A 24,554-nucleotide genomic window follows, 5' to 3' on the forward strand; every position below is an offset into this window, starting at 1 on the left:
CAGTAAACCAAGCTTTTTCCTGGTGTCCAGCATCGAGGGTGTTGAATGGTTTGTCCCAGGCCATGGTGCCAGGCTCTTCTCTGGGTCATTCAGGTGGGAGGCTGTCACTTTCGGGCAGGAATGATCTGTTCTTGCAAGTGGCTCAGCCCTTTGCCCCGGCCTCTGTGCGGTCTGCCTTGTACCACTTCTTCAGTCTGCTGTGAGTGGCATTCGCAGATTTAACCCATCATATGATGGTGAGGTGTGCCTGGAGTGTGACTGTCTCTGCTGCCATCTGGTTCTCTGTGGTGAGCAGGCGAGCATCTGACACTCAAATGGGGAGTCGTGGGAGGCAGCTTCCAGAAAGCAATTGAACCAGAAGCTATGTGGGACTCGGCGACCTTGCCTCTTTTGCTCGAGTCTCCACTAGGCCATTGTCTTCATGGCAGAGACGTCATTCAAAGGGTCTTCCAGTCTTGAGGGGTTGGGGGGTGCTTGTGGTCAGTGGCAGTGGTGTTCAACCGTGTTTTGCCATTAAGCCGTTTGTTGTTCAGGTCATCAATGAAACGTAGAGTTGTTTTTTCTGGGCCACAGATGGAGGGGCAGGGTGAGATGGGGAATATGTTGGCACCAGTAACCCAAAACACCCACAAAACTTTGTGCCTCAACTTGTTGGTGGGCACCGCAATGAGGATTTTGCTTTGAGCAACCATTGATATTTCTCTGCTGCCTGGATTCTCAGGAAAAGGACTGTTGGACTAGGACTCTGGACCTTTTCCAGGTGGTGCCTCCCTGGTGCCAGTGTCTAGGGTGTTGCTGCTGGTGTCCAAGACATCCTAAAGTGGGCCAGAGGTTGTGGTACATGGAGATAGCAATGAAATAGATAGGAAGAGGGAAGGGTTCCTGAAAAGTGGGTCCAGGGCGTTTGGTGAGAGCTGAAAAGAAATGCACAAAGGGAGTCATGTTGGGATGACTGTCTGGACCATGCGACAGTGAGAGCAGGAACAGAATGAGGTGGAGGATGAAGGTGTGGCCTGAAGGTGCGGGTTAAGAGCTCCTTGAGGGCATCCTATTTGCCTTGCTCGGGAGGCTGATGTCGGAAGTCGATGAGCCTTGCTGCCATGTCCTGATGAGCAAGATCATCATGGAGGAGTAATGGGTGTCATCAGCGGTGATCTCTTGGAGGTGAACTGGTCCTCGGCCTGTTTTCTGAAACCCACGTGTGGCTGCGACATCCAGAATGTTGACAGCTTCAACCAAACCATCTGAAGAGCCGCCTTGACCGTGATCTTCACGTCCAACTGAAGGGCTGGGTCCTGCTGAGGTCACCACTCTAGTAGGCGCGCTCCCGCAAACTCTGGAAAGAATGACATGCACCCAAGAAGTGGAAATGGAAGATAAGTTGCTTGAACAGGCAACTCCAGCCTCGGGTTGGAAGGCGATCCTCCCGTTGCTCATTGTTTCCCACCATGTGGGTTATCCCCTGGGATGAAGGGCATTGGCCCCAACGGGGTCTGCGCTGTCAGTGTGTTTGTCAGCTCTCTAGTGTAGTGGCTCGTGTCTCGGTTAACAGGCCACTCCAACTTGATATGTCAGAATAAAATGGAGCCCATATTTACCAAGGGTGGGTGTGGAAATTTACATGAAACCCTGACACTCCCTTTCACCTGAAGGCATCCGTTTATTCAATTTACTTTAAAGTAACAGACACTTCTGTTGAGGAGAGAAGGGGGAGGGGGTAGGATATTGGGGAAGGGGGTGGGGGGTGGTTTCTTTATTCTTTCTTTTATAGATGCCACACATTAGAAGAGCATTATTATTAATTGTGTGAATTTGTTGTGGTTTTAAGTTTATAAATATTTTTTTAAAATATTTTTTTGTGGGTGGCAGATAGGATCATGGGGACTCTCTCCCCCCCAACCCACCCACCCCAAATATCAATGGGATAAACCGGGTTCATTGTCAACGTCGTCGAGGATCCCTTCCACCTGCCCACAGCATCTGGCAGCTCTTCTCGTCAGGAAAGAGGTCGAGGAATATCGGAGCCAGTAGCACCAGGCCCAGAAACAGATTTTTCCTGCGAGCAGTGAGGATGGAGAATGATGGATGACCGGCTCAAAGACTCCATGACTCTGCTATTGATTAAACAGAATTTATTTCTTTTTTGGGAGGGACTGCACGTGTATCATTTGTCTCTCTGTGCGTAGGTCCGGTTGTGTGTTTGCAGAGGTTTCCACCATGAACACAGTTTCCTCGGGTTAAATTTGAACGGGTACAGAGGAGCTTTCCTGGATTGGAGAATGTATCTCATGAAACAAAGTTGACTGAGTTCGGGCTTTTCTCTTTTTCACCCCAAAATTAATTTTATTCTAAAATTATTGACCAAGAGGACAACTGTTCCATGTCTTTTCTCATCCTCGTGTTGCATGCCTATACTCCCTTCACTGCACACGTTCTCTCTTTAGCATCATTCCACCACTTTGACACCTTGTGGTTACTCCCTGCACTCTGTGGTTGAAGGGGTTCCCCTTAGTCTCCGCCCCTCAAGACCCGGAGGATTAGAGTCCTTCCCGACAGTGCCCTCGTGTTGGCTGCACAAAGCCTCAGTGCATCTCTCAGCAACCTGGAATAGGCCGGTGGGCAGCGTTCCCTCACCCACATCTCCATGTGCTAAAAGACCAGCAGGTTAATGTCGAACAGTTATGCCCTTTGGACCTCGATGTTGTGCTGACCTATCAATTCCAAGCAAAATAAAAACTGGACCCGTCCTCCTTCATATCCCTCCATTCTTGCAATGGAGGGAGTGCAGAGGCGATTCACCAGGCTGATACCTGGAATGGCAGGAATGACTTATGAGGAAAGATTGTGCAAATTGGGATTGTACTCCCTGGAGTTTAGAAGATTGAGAGTGGATCTCATAGAGACATATAAAATTCTGGCAGGACTGAACAGAATGGATGCAGATGGGATGTTTCCAAGGATGGGAAAATCCAGAACCCGGGGCCATGGTTTGAGGATAATAGGCAAACCATTTAGGACCGAGATGAGGAGGAATTTCTTTACACATCACCCATTCCCTCTTGTTCATGTGCCCAACCAAATGCCTCTTAAATCGTGGCGATTTCACCACTATCCTGGCAGCGTGGGCCAGACCCCCACCACACTGTGCAAAAACCTGCCTCACTTCTCTCCTTTTCCCCTCTCATGTTCAATATAGGCATCAAAGTATTTTTACATCTCCCACGGGGGTGGGGGGGGGTGTGGAAATAAGAAATCTACCTTCTCCAGGACTACAATAATTGGATAAATTTCAACCAGGTCATCACTCAGCTTCCAATGCTCCAGAGAAAACTATCCAAACTATCCTCTCCTCAGAGCCAATGCTCTAACCCAAGCAACCCCCGATAAACTCCTTTTGTCATGCAGCAACTAGAATTGCAGAAAACACTCGAAATGTGGCCAAAATAACACCAAAGTCCCTATATTTTTCAAGGCATTTGGACAAGTAACTGAGAAAAATTACATTTTAGACACATGGTTTGTCAAGATCAGAAGGATTGGAGCATTATTGTTCAAGTGACACAACTTTAAAAAATAACATCTAACTTTATGAAGAATGTGATACAACAACAGGAAAAACGGATGGAATCAGACACATTCTATGAGCATTGGGAAGCAAAGAAAAACGAATTGGTTTTCCATCTCTTCCAAAGCGACCCAATGACCCCGACAGGTCCTCACCGACCTGCGACCGTAGTACCACAATGGTCGCGTCCTGGGAGGGTGCCCACGATGGTCGCAAGTCGGGGTTCTGACCGCGTGTGAGGACCCCTGAAGTCTTAGAGCCTATTTTTAAAATCAAATGATTTGACAAACGAGAACAGAGACACAGGGCACAAAAGACCCAAAATGTACGGATTGACTTTGTGACTCAGGGTCCATTGGCTGGGTCAGCCATCTTAATTTCTGTACGCATGCGCCAGACGTCAGTTGGCCCTTGCGCAAACAGTTCGCTTCGTGGCCCTCAATCGGCACATGCGTATCTGCAAGATATGCGCGAACTCACCACGCATGCGCCAACTAGACTTGCCAATCACGTTCCCGCGCCCCCTCCCGCTGCAAGTAACCCCGCGGCCTCCAGCCTCGCCCAGCCGACGCCATTAGGCCTCGCACCGACGCCTCGGCTTCACCCAAACACCCCGCCGGTACCGGCCGCTCCCGGGTATGGCCCAGCGGGCTGCTGGTAGCCCGTTTTCCCTGGACCATGCGGCTGTGGATCCCGGCGCCGCCGCCAACTTTTCCCGTTGGGCCAGCGGGGACGCGACGGACCCTGAGCAGACGATGCCGCCGCAAACGTCCCGCCTCCCCACAGCACGAGCCAATCAGCCCGCGAATCCGCCCATCAATCCACCCCGACTTCAGCGTCCAATCAAATAGCGGTCTCACCGAATCAGCCCATTGGCTCGCAAAACTGAATCAACCAATCAGCGAGCGATCGAGCGAACACACAGGTGAACCCAATCTGCATCGCAAGACAGAAAACAAAGGCAGTGGAAGGAGCAGGAGACCTTTCGGCCCTTCCACTTTCAACTACCCCAACAACTCAATCAAATCTTTGGGAAACACAGGATCACTTTGTCTTGGCTCCAGGATTCCTCTGATCTTAAGAAATACATTGTACCCCAACTGCAAGGGAGACTATTTATTATCAAACTTTCCTTTATATTTATTACTGCTTCCAATTTAATGGAGGACACAAGTGGTTGTGTCAACCAGCTGGACGGCCTCGGGGAACCTCATGGAGCAGGTAATTATGCTGAGAAGGTAACTCATCCCTTGGGAGGCCGGTAGTGACCCTACAATGTCATTGTAGATGTGGCTGAACCTATGTGGTGCTGGCTCGAATGTCTGGGGTGGTGCCTTCATGTATGTCTGCATTTTGGTCATCTGGCAAAGTGTACAGGCCTTGGCCCACTGACAACCTGTTTCTGAAGGCTCAGCAAGACAAACCTATTGACCACCATTTTGACAGTACTGATGGCCGGGTGCGTCAGGTTGTGCACCTCATCATAAAACTGCCATCTCCATGCTGTCGGCAGGATGAGGTGGGGTTTGCCATTGGAATGTCTCAGAGGAGCGTCTACTTACCAGGGTCGATGTTAACATCCTCCAGCCTGAGCCTGGACACTGCTGTCTTGCTTGCAAGGATCTCAGGGTCGTACTGCTGTCCCCTGCCGAGGGCTAAGTAGTCTATTCACTGGGACAGGGCCTGGTCAGACTTGATTGCGGGGGTGGGGCAGTGCGTCACCCACGATGTGTTGAATGTCTGTAGTGAACTCAGACTCATATGAGAGGAGTCGCTGCTGCTTGGCCAACCACAGGTCCAACACTTTATGGAAGGCAAAAGTTAATGGCTTCTAGTCCATGAAGACACTGAATTGTTTACCTTCCAAAAATACTTTAAGTGCCTGACTGCCAGGTACAGCACCAATTGCTCTCAGTCAAAGGCACTGTATTTGAGTTCAGGTGGCCAGAGGTGTCTGCTAAAGAAGGACAGAGGCTGCCATTCCCCTTCGATGAATTGCTCCAGTGCACCCCCTACTGCTGTGCTGGAAGCATCTACTGTGAGAGTGGTGGGTGTCTCTGGCCTGGCGTGTACCACAAGGGTTGTGTTGGCCAGTGCGTCCTTGGCCTTCTGGAACGCCTCCAAATCCTCATTGTCCCAGGTAATGTCTTTACCTTTCTCCGAATGATCTGGGCCACTACCGGTATGAATCGGTGATAAAAATTAATGGTACCAGTGAATTCTTGCAGCCCCTTCATTATGCGGGGTTTGGGGAAGCACTGAACATCCTCTACCTTTTCAAGCAGGATTTAGTTCCGTGCCTGTTGATTTGACCCCCAAGGAAGTCGAACGTTTCCAACCTGCACTGGCACTTAGCAAGGTTTATATAGTATGTCCAAATACCTCCAGCCAGGTGCACAGTCACATTCAATAGGGTAGAGAATTCCAAGGATATTTAATTTTCATTGAAGACATTTCTTAAAGTCTAAGCAGCCGATCGGTTATTGGGAAATTGTGACACTTGGTGAGCCTTTTAAATGCCCCTAAGATTTCAGCCTTCACCACCACTCCAGTTCTTGGGCTCGTCCCATGTCCCTGACCTGGTACGCATACATTGCATCCCCTCCCCTTGTCACCCTCCTGTTGTTCCACCCCGAGCCAGTGGTGAAAGTGGTTTCTGTCCCAACAGGTGTTGGGGACCTCAACCAGGGAGCAGACCCGGGAGATGAACCTCAACTGCATCTAATTCACATTCCCGCAGATCAACGCACGACCGTGGGCCAAGGTGAGTGACCCATTGGTGAACCGGAGCTCCGGGGGTGGTCTCCATCCTCTGGGTTCATCCCCAATACTGTCCCCTGTCACCTACCAGGCCCATCTCCAAACCCCCATCTCCCACCAGGCCCATCTCACACACCTCTGCCCTGGCTGGAGCAGTTTCCCTCTTCATGTGGGGGTCCAAAATGGATGGAGTGGGAAGGAAGTCCATGTACGTCGTCAGACTATCATGTTATGATCCCAAAGGACCCCAAAACCCAGCAGCAATGGACATTCACCAGGACAAGTATTTGAGCGAGTCAAGGGTTGATTCGGTGAGGCCGCTATTGGAGGAGACGCTGGGGTCGGGTTGGATTGATGGGTGGGTTCGCGGGCTGATTGGCTCTTGCTGTGAGGAGGCGGGACGTTGGCGGCGACGTCGTCTGCTCGGGGTCCGTCGCGTCGCCGCGGGCGCGAATGGGAGGAAGTTGGCGGAGGCGCCGGAACCTTCCTCAGCCGCGCGGTCCAGGGAAAACGGGCGACGAGCAGCCAGCTGGGCCCCACCCGGGAGTGGCCGGTACCGGCGGGATGTTTGGGTGGAGCCGAGGCGTCGGTGCGAGGCCTGATGGCGCCGACAGGGCGAGGCCGGAGGCCGTGGGGTAACTGGCAGCGGGAAGGGGCGGGGGAGGGGCAAGAAGAAGTTTTGGAAGTCTGGTTGGCGCATGCGCGGTGGATTCGCGACTTGGAGTTGGGTTTGCGCATGTGCGGCTGATACGCACGTGCCGACTGACGGGCCACTCAGCAAAGCCACAAGTCGCGCATGCGCACTGAAATTAAGATGGCTTCCCCCAGCCGATGGACCCTGAGAAACTGAATCACAAAGTCAATCCGCACATTTTGGGTTTTACGTGTCCTGTGTCTCTGTTCACCTTTGAAAATCATTTGATTTTAAAAATAGGCTCTAAGACTTCAGGGTTCCTCGCACGGGGGCAAAACTCCGACTTGCGTCCATTGTGGTATCTGACTGAACTTTTGAGTTCCATTGCGGTCGCAAGTCGGGAAGGACTTGGGGTCATTGGGTCGCTTAGGAAGGGATGGAAAACCAATCCATTTTTTTTTGCTTCCAAATGTTCATAGAATGTGTCTGATTCCATCCGTTGTTCCTGTTGTAGTATCACATTCTTCATAAAGTTAGATGATATTATTTTAAAAGTTGTGTCTTTTGAACAATAATGCTCCAATCCTTCTGATCCTGGCATACCATGTGTTTAAAATGTAATGTTTCTCAGTTACCTGTCCGAATAGCTTAAAAATATAGGTACTTTGGTGTTAAAAATACAGGGTAAAGATTTCACCAATCCTTTTGAATTTATGATCTCTGGGATTTCTGGACATGTTTTCTATTTAGGTTAGTGTATCATGCAGACCTGTTTGGTTGCAGCAAGTTGCATCCGCTGTGGCAGCGCTACCAAATAAAGAGACATCCACCCAAGGTGAGAGTAAACCAAAGACTGGCTTTACTGTTTTAAATTCCCCATGTGTGCTCGCTGGCCCACCCACTTCTGGTGACGTACTCCCTGACTTCCAGCTTTACATCATTGTGTCATGGCGTCACTCTCCAGCTGTCTGCCTCTACGTGGAAGTGTAGGGCTCCTCAGCCCATACATGGTGCTAGGTGCGGGCTCCTTCTTGGCAGTGAAGGGGAGTCCGTGCCATCTTGGACTATCCGAGTGTTGCAGAGATTTGGCCTCTTTTTGCTCACCTGGTCTCTTGGCATGCTACAATCTCAGTGTTTATAAGCGGGAAATTCTTTCAATGTTTCATTCAACTTTATTACAAAATTCTTCCTAGATTATCTGTGTACCATTGAAGGTTATGGGTTTTCTTGAACAGGGATCATGATTTTACTCATAATTTGGTGAGCCAATGGATGGGACATTTTTTGCTCATGCCCCATGAGAATCGAAATAAAAATGTAGTGACAAAATTAGGAAGGTTTGTTGACCCTTCTTTTTAAGCAGGATGTCATGATGATGTTCATCTTGCATATGATGTGTCAGTTCTTAATGGCAGCTGCCATATTGGCATTGTAAGGAGAGATGGGAAATGGGTCAGGTCCTTGGTGGTCCCAGTAATGCAACGTAGAAAGATGTCATGGGGCTGAATGTGGTTTAGGGAGGGAGAGGGTAGAGTATTAATTTTTAAGAAACGTATGTTGCCAGCCACCTATCAATATTTTTTGTCAAATAGAAACTCCTGCTGGTAGAACCCATTTCCTACTTTGAACATTCCCAATGTCATTATCCAAGCAGATATTGTTCAATCTCACTTCTCCTTCTTCCAAGTTATCTGGATGCAGGCAATTCTTCTGCTGTGCACAGAATTGAACGTTTCTAAATTTCACCAGGTTTTGGTGCTCAAAAGGTAAATGTTTCCCGCTCAGAAGGTTCTTGTAGGGTTTTTAAAGATTTGTTGTTCCAGGATTTCCACAACTGAGGTACCTTCATTAGTCATCTCAATATCTGGATGATGAAACTTGCCCCATCAGGATTTTCCAGATGGTAACTTATTTTTGCAAGCTACTACATAGTTCTATTCCTCTTATTCCAAACAACAGGAGTTCTTTCTTCTGCTCAAGCTGTTGTTAGATAAACAAAACCCACGTGTGACTTTCCTCTAAGCACCCTGCAGAAAAGTACTTGTAGCCATCCTGGCTCCATTTCCAAACAATGGTCATTCATTTTATGACATCAGTTCGACTAACACCAACTTGTGAATGTGAATAACTTTCTCCAGAGATCTTCAATATTTCTTCAGTCTTTCAAATAAAATGTTTTATAATGTATGTTTGTGTATGTATGTAACCTACTCTAAATCTTACCAAAATCCCAAATATTACCAAATTCTCCAAATATATTTATCCATTACAATATCGCGTAAGGTGCATTTAAGAGACTCTAAGACAGGTTTACATGGGTGAAAGAAAAACAGGGTTGTAGCGGACGCAATGCCACCGTCAGTTCACAGACTTACCTGACACGTCACAGGCTAACAGTGCTGGGCACCAAACTACAGTGAGTGGATCAGATGAAGCCCCTGCCTAAAGGCACGGGGAACAAATGGCTGGTAGCTTTAACCTGCTGGTCCTCTGGACCAGGTGTTCACTAATGTTCTCTTTGAGAGGCAGGGAATAAAAGGTCTGTATGTCTGCAATAAACCACTCTTGAGTTGACTACCTTTGTATGTGTTTTCCTTTATTTAGTAGCATCTACCGCAGTAGCTGCTACAGGGTTTTTTTTTGTTAATAATATCAAGATCAACAAAACATCGTGGGCCAAAGGGCTTGTACTGGGCTGTAATATTCTGTTATTTCTGTTATTGCTTGATTTGAATATCTGTTGTAAACACTGTGAGACTTCAATAATGTAGCAAATTTGGACAGCAACATTGCAGTCAGAAATTTGTATCTCCTGGTTGACTTGAATTTTTTACCTTTTTACACAATGCTTTATAGTTCTGGTCAGTAAGAAAATAAATATTGTGCATGTTGAATATGTCATTATGTCTGAAAGTAACACTGGAAAAGAGTCATTAACACCAAGGTAAATAGCACCCTGTAGTGGGTGGTGCAGTTTCCTGATGGGCACAAGTTATCCCTCAGTGGCTACAGTGATGTGAAACTGTGGGTAAATTATTTTGATTTATACATGGCAAAATTAGCTGTTGTTTGTTCCAATTTCAGGTAGATGAGGCTGCAAAGAGGGTAAGGATAGAAAATAGTTGGGGAACAAAACTGGGGCTTGCATTTGATGGTGTGAAAGTCAAAATGGAAACTCAGAATAAGGCTAATCTGATTAAGCAATCCACTGGCTCTTATACTTCCACCAGAAGTGAATTGAATTTTGAGGCATTTACGGTGGGTAATTTCAAAGTCTGTTGATTGTAAGAATAAATTAAGAGACCTTTTGCCCCTGGCTGTGCTGAAAGATTGTTTTGTTTATTAACTAAATCTTTCTGAGAGGGAGAATAGACTGAAGCTACTTTACTACTCGTTGTTGATGAATCTTGCAGTAGGATCTTTCAACTAATTACAGACTCCTAATTCCTCCCCCTCCTCGGTCATTTTCTCCTGCAATCTACATCATTTACCACCATCGAGGGATTCTCATGCAGGGTAAAGTTTCAAAATCACCTCCTCCAACCATGTCTGTTCTCTCTGTGGCAGGAAACCCAATGCAGAGTAAATGACAGATTGGCTGAGCACCTCCAATTTGATCACAATGGCCATCTTGGCTCATGGTCACAAGCTGTTTTAAGTTCCATTCCATTCCCACACTGACCTTTGTCTTCTGCCTCCTCCATTGTCAGGGTTAGATCAAATCCAGAGGAACCATCTCTTATTGCATTTGTGACTCGATAGTATGCATATGGAATTTTCCAAAATCATGTAACCTGTCCACCACCTCCCCCCTCCACAGGTTTCACTCTCTCTCCTGCTGATTCGCCCACTTCCCCTCGTATTCTCCATTCCAAACCGATAACTTTTAAATGTGGGCAGAGAAATGGCAGATGGAGTTTAATCTGGACAAGTGCCTTGCTCTTCGAGAGGACTTGTCATACTGTTGCAAAGAGGGATCTTGGGGTACAAGCGTGAGCTCCTTGAAAGTGGCAACACAAGTGTAGGGTGTTAAAGAAAGTATTCTTCATTGAGCAGGGCATTAAGTATTAAATGTGATTACGCCACATTTTGAATGTTTTCTGCAATTCTAGTTGCTGCAGCTCAGACGGCAAAGTCCTCCTCAGCGACAAGATCTCCATCCTCAACCGATGGTCAGAACACTTCCAATCTCTTTTCAGTGCCAACCGCTCAGTCCAAGATTCCGCCCTGCTCCAGCTCCCTCAACAGCCCCTAAGGCTAGAGCTGGAAGAGGTCCTCACCCTGGATAAGACATATAAGGCAATCGAACAACTGAAAAGTGGCAAAGCAGCAGGTATGGATGGAATCCCCCCAGAGGTCTGGAAGGCTGGCGGCAAAACTCTGCATGCCAAACTGCATGAGTTTTTCAAGCTTTGTTGGGACCAAGGAAAACTGCCTCAGGATCTTCGTGATGCCACCATCATCACCCTGTACAAAAACAAAGGCGAGAAATCAGACTGCTCAAACTACAGGGGAATCACGTTGCTCTCCATTGCAGGCAAAATCTTCGCTAGGATTCTACTAAATAGAATAATACCTAGTGTCGCCGAGAATATTCTCCCAGAATCACAGTGCGGCTTTCGCACAAACAGAGGAACTACTGACATGGTCTTTGCCCTCAGACAGCTCCAAGAAAAGTGCAGAGAACAAAACAAAGGACTCTACATCACCTTTGTTGACCTCACCAAAGCCTTCGACACCGTGAGCAGGAAAGGGCTTTGGCAAATACTAGAGCGCAACGGATGTCCCCCAAAGTTCCTCAACATGATTATCCAACTGCACGAAAACCAACAAGGTCGGGTCAGATACAGCAATGAGCTCTCTGAACCCTTCTCCATTAACAATGGCGTGAAGCAAGGCTGTGTTCTCGCACCAACCCTCTTTTCAATCTTCTTCAGCATGATGCTGAATCAAGCAATGAAAGACCTCAACAATGAAGACGCTGTTTACATCCGGTACCGCACGGATGGCAGTCTCTTCAATCTGAGGCGCCTGCAAGCTCACACCAAGTCACAAGAGAAACTTGTCCGTGAACTACTCTTTGCAGACGATGCCGCTTTAGTTGCCCATTCAGAGCCAGCTCTTCAGCGCTTGACGTCCTGCTTTGCGGAAACTGCCAAAATGTTTGGCCTGGAAGTCAGCCTAAAGAAAACTGAGGTCCTCCATCAGCCAGCTCCCCACCATGACTACCAGCCCCCCCACATCCCCATCGGGCACACAAAACTCAAAACGGTCAACCAGTTTACCTATCTCGGCTGCACCATTTCATCAGATGCAAGGATCGACAATGAGATAGACAACAGACTCGCCAAGGCAAATAGCGCCTTTGGAAGACTACACAAAAGAGTCTGGAAAAACAACCAACTGAAAAACCTCACAAAGATAAGCGTATACAGAGCCGTTGTCATACCCACACTCCTGTTCGGCTCCGAATCATGGGTCCTCTACCGGCATCACCTACGGCTCCTAGAACGCTTCCACCAGCGTTGTCTCCGCACAATCCTCAACATCCATTGGAGCGCTTTCATCCCTAACGTCGAAGTACTCATGATGGCAGAGGTCGACAGCATCGAGTCCACGCTGCTGAAGATCCAGCTGCGCTGGATGGGTCGCGTCTCCAGAATGGAGGACCATCGCCTTCCCAAGATCGTGTTATATGGCGAGCTCTCCACTGGCCACTGTGACAGAGATGCACCAAAGAAAAGGTACAAGGACTGCCTAAAGAAATCTCTTGGTGCCTGCCACATTGACCACCGCCAGTGGGCTGATATCGCCTCAAACCGTGCATCTTGGCGCCTCACAGTTTGGCGGGCAGCAACCTCCTTTGAAGAAGACTGCAGAGCCCACCTCACTGACAAAAGGCAAAGGAGGAAAAACCCAACACCCAACCCCAACCAACCAATTTTCCCCTTCAGCCGCTGCAACCGTGTCTGGTTGTCCTGCATCGGATTTGTCAGCCACAAACGAGCCTGCAGCTGACCTGGACTTTTACCCCCTCCATAAATCTTCGTCCGCGAAGCCAAGCCAAAGAAAGAAGAAGTTGCTGCATGACAAAAGGAATTCATCTGGGGTTTGCTTGGGATAGAGCATTGGGTCTGAGGAGAAGTTGGACAAATTTGGATACTTTTCTTTGGAGCATTGGAGGCTGAGAGATGACCTGGTTGAAATTTATCCAATTATTGTAGTCCTGAAGAAGATAGATTTCTTTTTTCCCGGCCCCCGAGGGAGATGTAAAAATACTACGATCCCTATATTGAACATGAGAGGGGAAAAGGAGACAAGTAAGGCAGGGTTTTGCACAATGCGGTGGGGGTCTGGCCCACATGGCCAGGATAGTGGTGAAATCACCACGATTTAAGAGGCATGTAGTTGGGCACATGAACAAGAGGGAATGGATGATGTGTATGGACCATGTGCTGACACATGGGATTAATTTCAATGAGCATCATGGTCACCACAGACATTGTTCACCAAATGGCCTATTCCTGGGCTGCTCTGTTGGGTGATGATTCATCTCTTTTCAAGGATTGTTGCCGATGGGCAATATACTTTTCACAGAGGTCTATCTCCAATTCATGTATTTAGAACGTTTCCATGAGTTAATTCCCTGGAGAAACACCAGTTTGTCATTCAAGCCACAGCAAAAATGCAAAGTTTGAAGGCCATCATTACTGAATCCATTTTAATCAGCCTTCACCTTGTACAATGTTCAGTTGAGACAACAAAATCAAAATGCAACTTTTAACCTTTAGGAAAGATGAGTAATCCTCTGTACCACAGAATTATTGCTGAAAAAATATTTGGAAAATTTTGTGAATTCAGCTTCCAAAGAGGTGATGAAAAGGAACCACAACATGATTTAAAAAATTTAAACCCAGAATATTTATTAGAAGATGTTTATCACAATAAACATGTTCATGTTCAGTAATGATCGATTCTGGAATGGCATGTGGCAGTGATAAAAGGAATGCAGGATAGATATATTCCAAGGAAAAAGAAATTAATGATTTGGATTGTGGTTTAAATGGTTTTGTGGCCAAATTTGTGGAGGTCACCAAGATAGGGGACAGAGTAGGAAGTGTAGAAACCGTAAAGTTGCAGAAGAATATAAACAGATTAGGAAACTGGGCAAAATGATGGCAGATAAGATTTAACACCAAGAAATTTACTGTTGTACATTTTGGCAGTGAAAATAAACAGGAAGCATACTGTTTGGATGGGATGAAAATTCAGACCTTGGATGTGCAAAGGGACCTGGGTGTCCTTGTGCAAGGAAACCTAAAAGTTAATGACCAGGTGAAATTGGTCATGAAGAAAGCGAATGCTATGTTGGCATTCATTTCAAGAGAAATAGTGTACAAGAGTAAAGAGGTGTTGATGAGGCTCTATGGGGCACTGGTGAGACCTCATTTCGAGTAGTGTGTGTAGTTTTGGGCCCCCTATCTGAGAAAGGATGTGATGTTGTTGGAGAGGGTGCAGAGGAGAATGACTAGGATGATTCCCAAAATGCAAAGGATAACGTACAAGGAGTGTTCGACAGCTCTTGGGTTGTATTCATTGGAGTAGAGGAAGTTAAAGAAGAAATCTCATGGAGGGATTTTGTGCATTGAAAGGTTTAGATAGGGTGGATGCGGGTAAGATGGTTCCCTTGGTGGGTGAATCGAGGACAAGAAAATTAGAGGTTATCCTTTAAAACAGAGATTAGGAAGAACTTGTTTCGCCAGAAATTCGTGGATCTGTGGAACCGCTGCTACATACAGTAGTGGAAGCCAGATCACTGAGTATTAAAACAAGAAATAGTTTTGTGTCAGTTTACGGAGCAGATTCGATGGGCCTGGTGGCCTGGTTCTGTTCCTTTGTCTGTGATCTTGTTCTCATTTGGGAGAGATTATTGAAGGCAACGGAGAAAAATGGAACAATTCAGGCAGTTGTTAGAATAGGTTATTAGTTTGGCATCTCTGTGTAAAACTCCAAAACTATCTGTGACTCTGGAGCGGTGCCTGTCCCTCCAACACCTGAGGAACATAGATTTGCTAATATGTCATGTGTTCATTCAGCTACAAATGATTCTCTTATTCAAATATGCCCAGAGGTCACTCGCATTTCATTTCAGCTTCACATCGTTTTGGGTGGGTTTTCTGTTGTAAATGTGGCCAGTTCCACTTTGGGAGAGAATTTCTTGTCACATTTTTCAGTGATGTATTTGACAAAATGCCGTTGTGTGGACTGCAGCTCTTGAATGCAAGTGAGCTACATTTATTGTCCTTCCAATGCCATCTGCTGCCTGACAAGCCTTCAACCTGGCTCCTGCCCTTTCCAAGCCTTCCTCAAGTCTTTTCCTCGCCTCGTGTCCCCATCATAATGGTGTGCAGACATGCAATAAGCCACCATATAAAGGCAGGGTCTATGAGACGCAGGCTTATAATACCCCGGATTATCTTAAAATCTCAAAATTGGAATGGCAAGAATTGTGCCTAGCCCACAGATCTGACAGCTGCTGGGCTTCACGATTGTATGTGGTTCTGAACAAACTAGAGATTGGCAGCCTTGCAGAGATGATCGTCCCCTGAACAATTCCACCATGCCTGACTGATACAATATTCCAAATTTACAAGACTTCTCAGCAAACCTCCATGGCAAATCTGCATTTGCCAAAATAGATCTAGAACGTGCTTACTATTAGATTCCATTTGAGTCTTTGGATGTCACAAAGACAAAGATGCTCCCGTTCGGCATGTTTGTGTTTCTGAGAAAACCATTCGGTCTATGGAATGCAGCTCAGAAATTCCAGTGGTTCATGGACCACGAACTCACTGTCCATGGGTTTGTTTGGTGCTTGTGTTGATTGAGGAGATTCTGGTTGTAAGTGTGGATGAAGTGGAGCACAAGAGCCACCTTATCTCATTGTTTCTAAGGCTTGAGGAATGTGGTACCGTGATCAATCCCTGGAAAATGTTTCTGGTGTTTCTGATCTTGTATGTTTGGGAGCTAGAGTTATGCAACATGGTATTTTGCCTGATGAATGGAAAGTGCGTGAAATTTGAGAATTTCCTCCCTCTGTTACGTTTGGCCAGTTGTGATGGTTTTGAGGTATGAGGAATTTTTATTGCTGTTTCCTGCTGAATGCCACTACACCTCTTGCTGAACGACTCAAAGGATCTGATCTCTGCTTCAAAAAGACATTATCTTTGGGAGACCATCCTATTTATGCTTTCCATGATGTGAACACTGTTCTGACAAATGTCACTAAGGTTGTACATCAAATGCCCAAGATCTTGCTCTCTTACCACAGATGCATCTGTCAGTGCTGTGGGAGCAGTGTTCGAACAACGAGTCTGTGGGAAATTGGAACCTCCGGTGTTTTTTTTCAGCCAAGCGGTCACCGGCTCAGGCAAAGTATAGTACATTTGGGCAAGAACTCTTAGCTATCTATCGCGCAGTGAAACATTTCAGTTTTTTTTTAAATTTATAGTTTTGTATACAGTACAATATAATACCAGAATCGTATCCAAATGATACATTGATCAAAATAGAATAACAAATAAATGGTTGTACTGTCCATAAAAGTGAGAAGAGAAGAAAAGTATAATGAAAAAAAAAACAGATCTAGGTTCAAAGCTCCTGTGATAACTATTCCCTCCCAAAAGGAAAGGCAGGATATTTATAAAATATTAGAATTAAACCAACATGATAAGGTTCAACCATTAAGATTAATGAAAAGTGGTGGTGGGGTGGAGAAGTAAATACATTAGATATCCAAACCCATATCTATATATGGTTTCCATATTTTGAATAATGTATCATACCCAGTTAATATTATACGTCACCTTTGCTAAGGGAATACAATTTTGCATTTCCTCCCCACAATCAATTTTAAGATGGGATTCAGATTTCCATGGAATTGCTATACATCTCCTGGCCACTGTCAATGCAACTTATAAAAATAATTAATTTTTCTTTGAGAAATTGAATTAGGCTTCCAAATCATATACATTTCCCAAAAGTAAATGCTCAGGTGTTGATGGTAAACATTATTATAATTTGTTCCAAAAACTTGCCCACATCTTTCCAAAATGATGTCACCTTGAGACATGACCAGAAAGAATGTATAAACGTACCAATTTCTGTGCCACATCTAAGACATAAATTTGAAAAAATTGCAATAAATTAATTGATATGGCATTAAATATAATTGAGGAATAAATTTGTAATTAACTAATCTATTAAAAACATTAATTACTGTCTCAACAAATGTCAGACAAGCAAAAAGGGTCAATTTCAGTTCCCAAATGCAATTCCCATCTTTCTTTTGATTTATTCAAGTCTGGGTTTGGAGTTTCCTCTTGAAATATTAGATACAATTTTGAAACAAATTTATTTGTAATTCTCTCATGAATCCAAATTTCCAATTCAGTATTTCAGCTTTTTATTGGAAGGTCATTCTTACACAATTTGTACAGACCACCAGCCTCTTCTGCATACTGAAAGTAGAAGCACACATCTCTATTTGCGCAGAGAGATTTGGCACTTGGAGTTCATCCTACAATTTTCATCGGACACACAGCATATCTGAGGAAAAGCGAATGCTGTGGCTGGTGCCCTATCCAGGCGCGACATTACATCCAACAATTGCCATCGATTTTAGTGCCATGGCTCATGCACGGCACACTGATGCTGATTTCATCAGGTGAAACCAGATCAACTCTGGTCTCCATCTTCAAGATGTGACCCTGGATGAATCGGGTGAAAAGTTGGCCTGTGATTTTTTTTCCCCCAACAGGAAGGACTCTGCCGTTTGTGTGGCAGGTATGAGGCAGGAGATTTTCTCTTCACAATCTATCTCTTCCTGGTCGAAGAGCATCAATCAAACTGGTTAAGGAAGATTTTATCTGGTTTCATGTTGAACAGAATGTTGGATTATGGGCAAGGACTCGCTTGCTGGTTCAACGCCCTAAAGTCTCCAGGCACATGAAATTCAACCTGGGGGATTTTGTTGTTTTGGATTCCCATTTCCAGCACGTGCACCTTGTGCTTGGAAGGTCCACTTCCGCCATCTCGACAATGTACTTATCTGCTCACGGGTTAGGACTGGACGACCAGGTGGAAGGATGAAATTCCTAACATCGGCATCTCTGCAGAGACAATTGCTTGGGCTTTTGTGGATCATTGGATTCCATCTTTAGATGTTCTGGGCACTATTACAACAGATCAAAGGTTTCAGTTCGAGTCAGCATTGGTCCGAACTCTCATTGATCCTCTGGGCACGACCTGAATTATTGCTAAGCATTTCAGGGCCAACAGCTTCTTTGAGCATTTTCATTGACAATTGAAAGCAGTTGCCGATGCATCTACATGAAGCAAACGTTTGGCCATGGTTCTCCTTCGACTGCCTACTGCTGTTAAGGCAGATCATGGATGTTTAGTGGTAGAGCTTGTCAATGGCTGTATGCTGACCTTGCCAGGTGAGTTTGTGAATCTGTGTCCAGGCATAGTGCTCCATGAACAGGTTAGTTATCTTGATTGTCTTCAAGAAAATGATTTGGCAGAGAATGATTCCAACTGAAACGGTATCTTCTTATGAACCAAAGTAGCAACACCTCGAGCTTTCGAATTAAATGGAGATGAAAAACATGTCCGACCCAATCTCTTTTCAATTTCATATGTTCTTTCTCAGACAAATGAGTTTCTTGCAAAAAAGCAAGATCAACCGTCATTTTCTTTATATATGCCAATATTCACTTTCTTTCAATCGGATTATTGTCCTTTAACATTAAAGATCACAAAATTGAAATGAGCCAAAACTTAATTTCCTCCTGAGATTGACACTTAACACAGCAATTACAATTATCTATCTATAAAAAAACCCAAACCCTTCTTTTCAAAGAAGAAAATCCTGTAAAAAAACCTACGAGTATAAGAGTCGGATCCCCCTCTGTGGACCAGGTGCAGCTAATACCACAAGTGGCAGATGACTTTAGAAGTAGTCGAGTCAACCACCACCCCACCACCGAACATTAAAACCCATCAGTCATCCCAGTGATAACACCCACATTGAGCTTGAGCTTCATCTTCAACATCACTCACCAATTCTGATTCCAACTTCTTTTCCCCATACCCATCCCAATTTTATCCTCTGATATTTTCCCCATTGATTCCTTCAAATCTGGGAAGGAATTCACAAAAGTTAATGCACCATAAGGACTCTCAAAACATTGAGACAGATCTGGCCTATAAAGTAAAGTAAACTTATACCCTTTCTTCCACAGAACTGCTTTGGCCAGATTAATCTCTTTCCGTCACTTAATAATCTCCTGACTTAAATCAGCATAAAATAAAACCCTATTGCCTTGAACCATCATAGGGCTTTGATCAAGGCGAGCTTTCTGAACCGCAAGCCGCAAAATCATTTCTCTATCCTGATATCGCAAACATCTTAAAAGAACCGCTCTTGGCATTTGACCCGGAAAAGATTTTCTCCTTAATGCCCTCTAAGCCCGATCTAAAAAAACTCAACTCCCAACATCTCTGGAATCCATTTCCAAAAATAATTTTACAGGATCTGAATCTTCAATATCTTCCAGCAGACCAACTATCTTAATATTATTATGACAACTTTGATTTTCCAACAAATCAATGTTTTGTAACAAATCTCTCTTCTGGACATCCCAGCCTGTAAATAAATCCTCAATATGATCCATTCTCTCTGCATAATGGTCCACACGGTCCTTACAGTCATTAAAAACTTCTTCTATCCTCTTAAATTGATCTTGTCCAGTGTCCACTGCTGTTAAACTCTTATTAATATCAACTTCAATAGATGTAATTTCTTCACACATACCAGCCATTTTTTTCCTTCATACCAGCAAATTGATCATTAAAAGTTTCAAAACCTTAGTTCACAGAAGACATCATATTTTCATTTTGATGGATCAGTTCTGTAGAGGGGCCTTGAAGTCTGGGGAAGGTATCTGGTGAAACAACAGCTTTCATTGGAGAAGGAGATGTTCTTCAAGCCTTAGGCCTCCCTTCATTGAGTCCAACTGCAGCAAGTAGTAATTCTTGCTCTTCTTCTTCTTGAACCTCTAAGTTGTCCTCCTCCACCTCTTCTCTTCCACATCATACCTGGCAGCCGGACTGTAGATCGGATCCAGAATTTCCTGCAAGTGAGAACATCTCCAGATGCTCCGCTGCAAACAGGCAGTCCCCTTCCCGGTATCTAGAGCTCGCATTCGGGCATTCACCCCCCACTCTCCTTAGTCAAGCCCGGCTCATGTCGAATTCCTTACTTGCGCTCCTCCTGGCCTGGCCAAAAGTCTTGGCACCATCTTTCATCTCCGGATGGCAGAGGTTGCAGACATTTCTTCCAGCTGCTCCCGACTTGCATGTTGAGGATTCAGATCCATGTCTAACTTGTCCTGAGGTTCCTTCTGGAAGGTCGTCCTTGCTTCTTCTGCACTTTTCACAGGTTGACAACCTAGGTTTTTTCGAAGTTACTTGTAATGAAATGGTATTGTATGTACTGACCAGTACAGGCACGGGCTGGCACCACCCCCCCCCCCCCCCCCACCGATTACAAGCTCTCCTGGATCCTCCCTGGACTCCTCCCCTGTGATCCAGGCCTTCACTTCCCTCACTTGGACGCGGGCCTGCAGTCTTGTGTGTAATAAAGCCTATCGTTCCCCTCAGTCTTTGTCTCTGTGATAATTGGGGCAACTGATCGTGCCCAACACTGTTTTTTTTCTTTCTTCATTTCCAGAATTCTACAGTAGAAAATTATTGTTCAAAACATTGATAAAGTCAAACAAGACATAACAGTTCGAGTATTGAACAGTTCAGTCAGGGAGAGGTGTCTTCGAACTTCTTTTTCCTACGCCATCTTGCCACGAGACCCCCGCCCCCCCCCACCTCAGCTGACTCCTTGAACACCATCCAATCCATGGACTCTAGGCAGACCTACAGCTGTCTTCCCTCCCGTGACCACCTTCTGGTTGTCCTGCTCTCGTAAGGGTTGTGAGCAATTTTAGGCCCCATTTCTAAGAGAGGATGTGATGGTCCAGAGGTGGTTTACAAGAATGACCCTGGGGATGAGAGAAATAATGTTTGAGGAGCATTTGAAGGCTCTGGGCCCGTACTCGCCCGAGTTTATAAGGATGAGGCAGGACCTCATTGAAATCTGATGAATAGTGAAAGGGCTGGATAGAGAGGATTTTGCCAGTAGTGGGAGAGTTTAGGATCAGTGGGCACAACCTCAGAATAAAAGGATGTCTGCTTAAAATGGAGATGGAGAAATCTTTTCATCTAGAGCAGTGATTTTCAAACTCCTCCTCCACACCCCCACCCCCCTGGATCATATTCCACTTAATCCCTTTGCCAGAAGTGCTCTGTTAGTAAGGAATTACTTAATGAGCTATGTGATTGGGAAAAAAAGTTTGAAAACCACTGTTTTAATCGTATGACATTGACTTGTTCTGTGCGTGGTTTCATAACTCGAGAGGAAATGGGCCAATGACAATTTATCTCAAGCAAAATCTTTCCTTCACCATTGGCTCCACTGCAGTCTTTCTCAGCCTTTTTTCCCATTCATATAACACTTTAAGCAATCTCTTACTCAGTTTTCGACACTCCAAGGAATAAAGCCCCAACCTGTTCAACCTTTCCCTGCAGCTCAACTCCTGAAGACCTGGCAGCGTCCAAGTAAATCTTCTCTGCACTCTATCAATCTTACTAATACCCTTCCTGTAGCTAGGTGACCAGAACTGCACACAATACTCCAAATTTGGCCTCACCAACATCTTATACAACCTCACCATAAGTTCCCAACTCCTATTTTTAACATTTTAATTAATGAAGGCCAAGATGACAAAAGCTGTCTTTAGAACCCTGTCTTCCTGTGACACCACTTTCATGGAATTATGTAACTGTGTTTTATCTCTTGCTACCAATTTCTATAACTTCGCTGTTCAATTTCATATCGTTGGCTTTTGGATTATTTTATTGTGTCCCTTGATCTAGAGAGTTCTGGCAGAGCAAAGGAATTTTGTTTTCTTTTGTCAGGTCAAATTTTGTCACATTGATCCAAAAACAAGTATTTTCTCCATTCCTTCATTTCAGATTCTCTTCAGCTGTCGTATTGAACCTCACAGTGACGGCATCATGTTTGTCTTGTTTATCCTTTATCCCTCCATCCAGACAGATGTGTTGATCAACGAGTCGACTTCACTCATCCAGCAGCCAATTCTGCTGCTTGGGCTTTTCATCCCACTTATTCAGTTTGTTATCTCTCCTCTTCTTTTTCTCAAAAAGAGAATCAGGTTTGTTTGATCATCTTCTTGAATCCCAGTGAAAGGTTATCAACCTGAAGGTTTTAAAGCCGATTATTTTTCCAGTAGATGGCTTGCCGAGTATTTCCAGCATTGAATTTTTATTTTACTGCCTTGGTGTATTACTGAGTGCTTTAAATAGTAGAAGAAATGTGGGTTGGGTTAAGTGGAGATGATTATGGAGTGGATTTAGAAAAATAGACATAAAAGGGAAGGGAGCATGGAAATAGTTAATTCATCTTTTCAAATTGTTTTTTGAGCTATGATTGTTTTCTGATGTACGCGCAGTGTTCAGAATTAAAAATTTATTGTGATGAACATGTCACAAAATTTGTCATTTTGTTGCAACAATATAGGTGCAAATATTGCTATAAATTACATTTTTAAAAAAGAAATCTATTTGTGCAAAATGAAGAGTAAGTGAGGGAGTGACTGTGGTTCCTTGTCCATTCAGAAATCTGATGGAAGAGGGGGAGAAGCTGTGTTTGTACCATTGGGTGTTCGTCTTCAGGCTCCTGGACCTGTTTCCCTGGTGATAGCAGGGTGAAGAAAGCCTGGCCTGGGTGGTGAGGGTCCTTGAGGATAGAGGTTGTTTTCTTCAGACTCCGCCTCTTGGAAAAGTCCTTAATACGTGGGCCAAGGATGAAAGAGGAAAAGTTTAGTTGAAACATGAGGGGGAACTTCTCCACACAAGGTGGTGGGAGAATGGAACAAGCTGCCAGCTGCATGAGGAAATATGAGCTCAATGTTAGCATTGAAGAATTTGGACAAGTTCAGGGATACGAGGGGAATGGAGGTCTCTGGACTGGATTCTCGTCACTGAGACAAGGCAGAATAAGAGTTGTTCAGTGGGCGCACGAAAACATAAGACAGACAGCTGTGTTCTCAACCATTTAATGGACTGCACTTGGTGCAGTGTGCCAAGGAATGGCACGTCGATCTGTGGAGACTCCTGCCGGAGAGTGTGGGATGCTCACGGGGCTTAATTTAAACCTGCCGGTAGCAAACACTTCATTATGTCCCACCTTGTCTCGTGGAGCCCGGCACATATAACCATATGACAATTTACAGCACGGAAACAGGCCATATCAGCCTTTCGAGTCCATGCCATTTCACATGAACCACTCCACTCCCTAACCATTCCCCAGCCCCATCCCACACTCTGCCCATATCCTCCAACCCCCTCATATCCATGTACACATCCAACAATCTCTTCAATGACAGAAAGGACCCTGCCACAACTATCTCTTCTGGAAGATCATTCCATTCTGCCACCACTCTCTGAGTGAAGAAACATCCTCTAACATTTCTCCTGAAGTTTTACCCCCTTACCCTTAAGTCATGCCCTCTTGTTCCAGCCTCCCCTGCCCTCAGTGGCAAGAGTCTACTCATGTCTTGCCTATCTATTCCCTTCATAATTTTAAATACCTCTATCATAACCCCCTTCAATTGTCCACATTCCAATGAATAAAGTCGCTGTCTCCTTCATCTTCCTCTGTACCCTAGGCAACATTTTTGTAAATCTTCTCTGCACATGGCTTCACCAATGCCTTAAACAGCTATACTCTAGTCTATGCTATGATTTATGAAGGCCAGCATGTCACATGCCTTCTTAACTACCGTGTCTACATGGGAAACCACCTTCAAGGAAATCTGTACCATAACTCAGGATCCCTCTGTTCCTCTGCCTTCCTCGATGCCCATCCCTGAACTGCATATGTCATATTAAGATTATTTTTTCTGGAATGCAGCACCTCATACTTGTCAACATTAAATTCCATCTGCCATCTTTCAGTCCACTTTTCCAAACAAACCAAATCCTGTAATCCAAGAAAACCTTCCTCACATTCCACCAGTCCCCCTATTTTTGTATCGTCTGCCTATTTGATTACCCAGTTAACCACCCCCTCATTCAAATCATGAAAATAAATGATAAACATCAGGGGACCTAGCACCAATCCCTGAGTCACACCGCTCGTCACAGGCTTCTATCCTCACAGACAGTTGTCCACCATGACTCTCTGCTGTCTGTTTTACAGCCACCTCTGAACCATCTCACTATCTATTAATCCCTAGTCACTGAACCTTCCTAACTAACTTTACATGCGGAACCTTATCAAAAGCCTTACTAAAATTCAAATAGATATCGTCAGCCGCCCTACCTTCAGCCACTTGCCTTGTCACCTCTTCAAAACATTCAACAAGATTCATTAAAATGATTTTCTCTTCATAAACC

The 24,554-nt window shown here is 45.0% G+C and overlaps 1 long non-coding RNA gene across 1 annotated transcript in view; it reads left to right on the plus strand.

Moving 5' to 3' along the window:
• The first annotated feature begins 6,236 nt into the window (after positions 1–6,236).
• LOC138750368 (uncharacterized) overlaps positions 6,237–24,554 on the plus strand; it is a 43,428-nt gene continuing 25,110 nt past the window's right edge. Inside the window, exon 1 of the long non-coding RNA XR_011349289.1 lies at positions 6,237–6,329. This is a non-coding gene — a long non-coding RNA (uncharacterized lncRNA). The remainder of the gene's footprint in view (positions 6,330–24,554) is intronic.

This window comes from Narcine bancroftii, unplaced genomic scaffold, assembly GCF_036971445.1.
Source record: "Narcine bancroftii isolate sNarBan1 unplaced genomic scaffold, sNarBan1.hap1 Scaffold_125, whole genome shotgun sequence".
Taxonomy (NCBI): Eukaryota; Metazoa; Chordata; class Chondrichthyes; order Torpediniformes; family Narcinidae; genus Narcine; species Narcine bancroftii.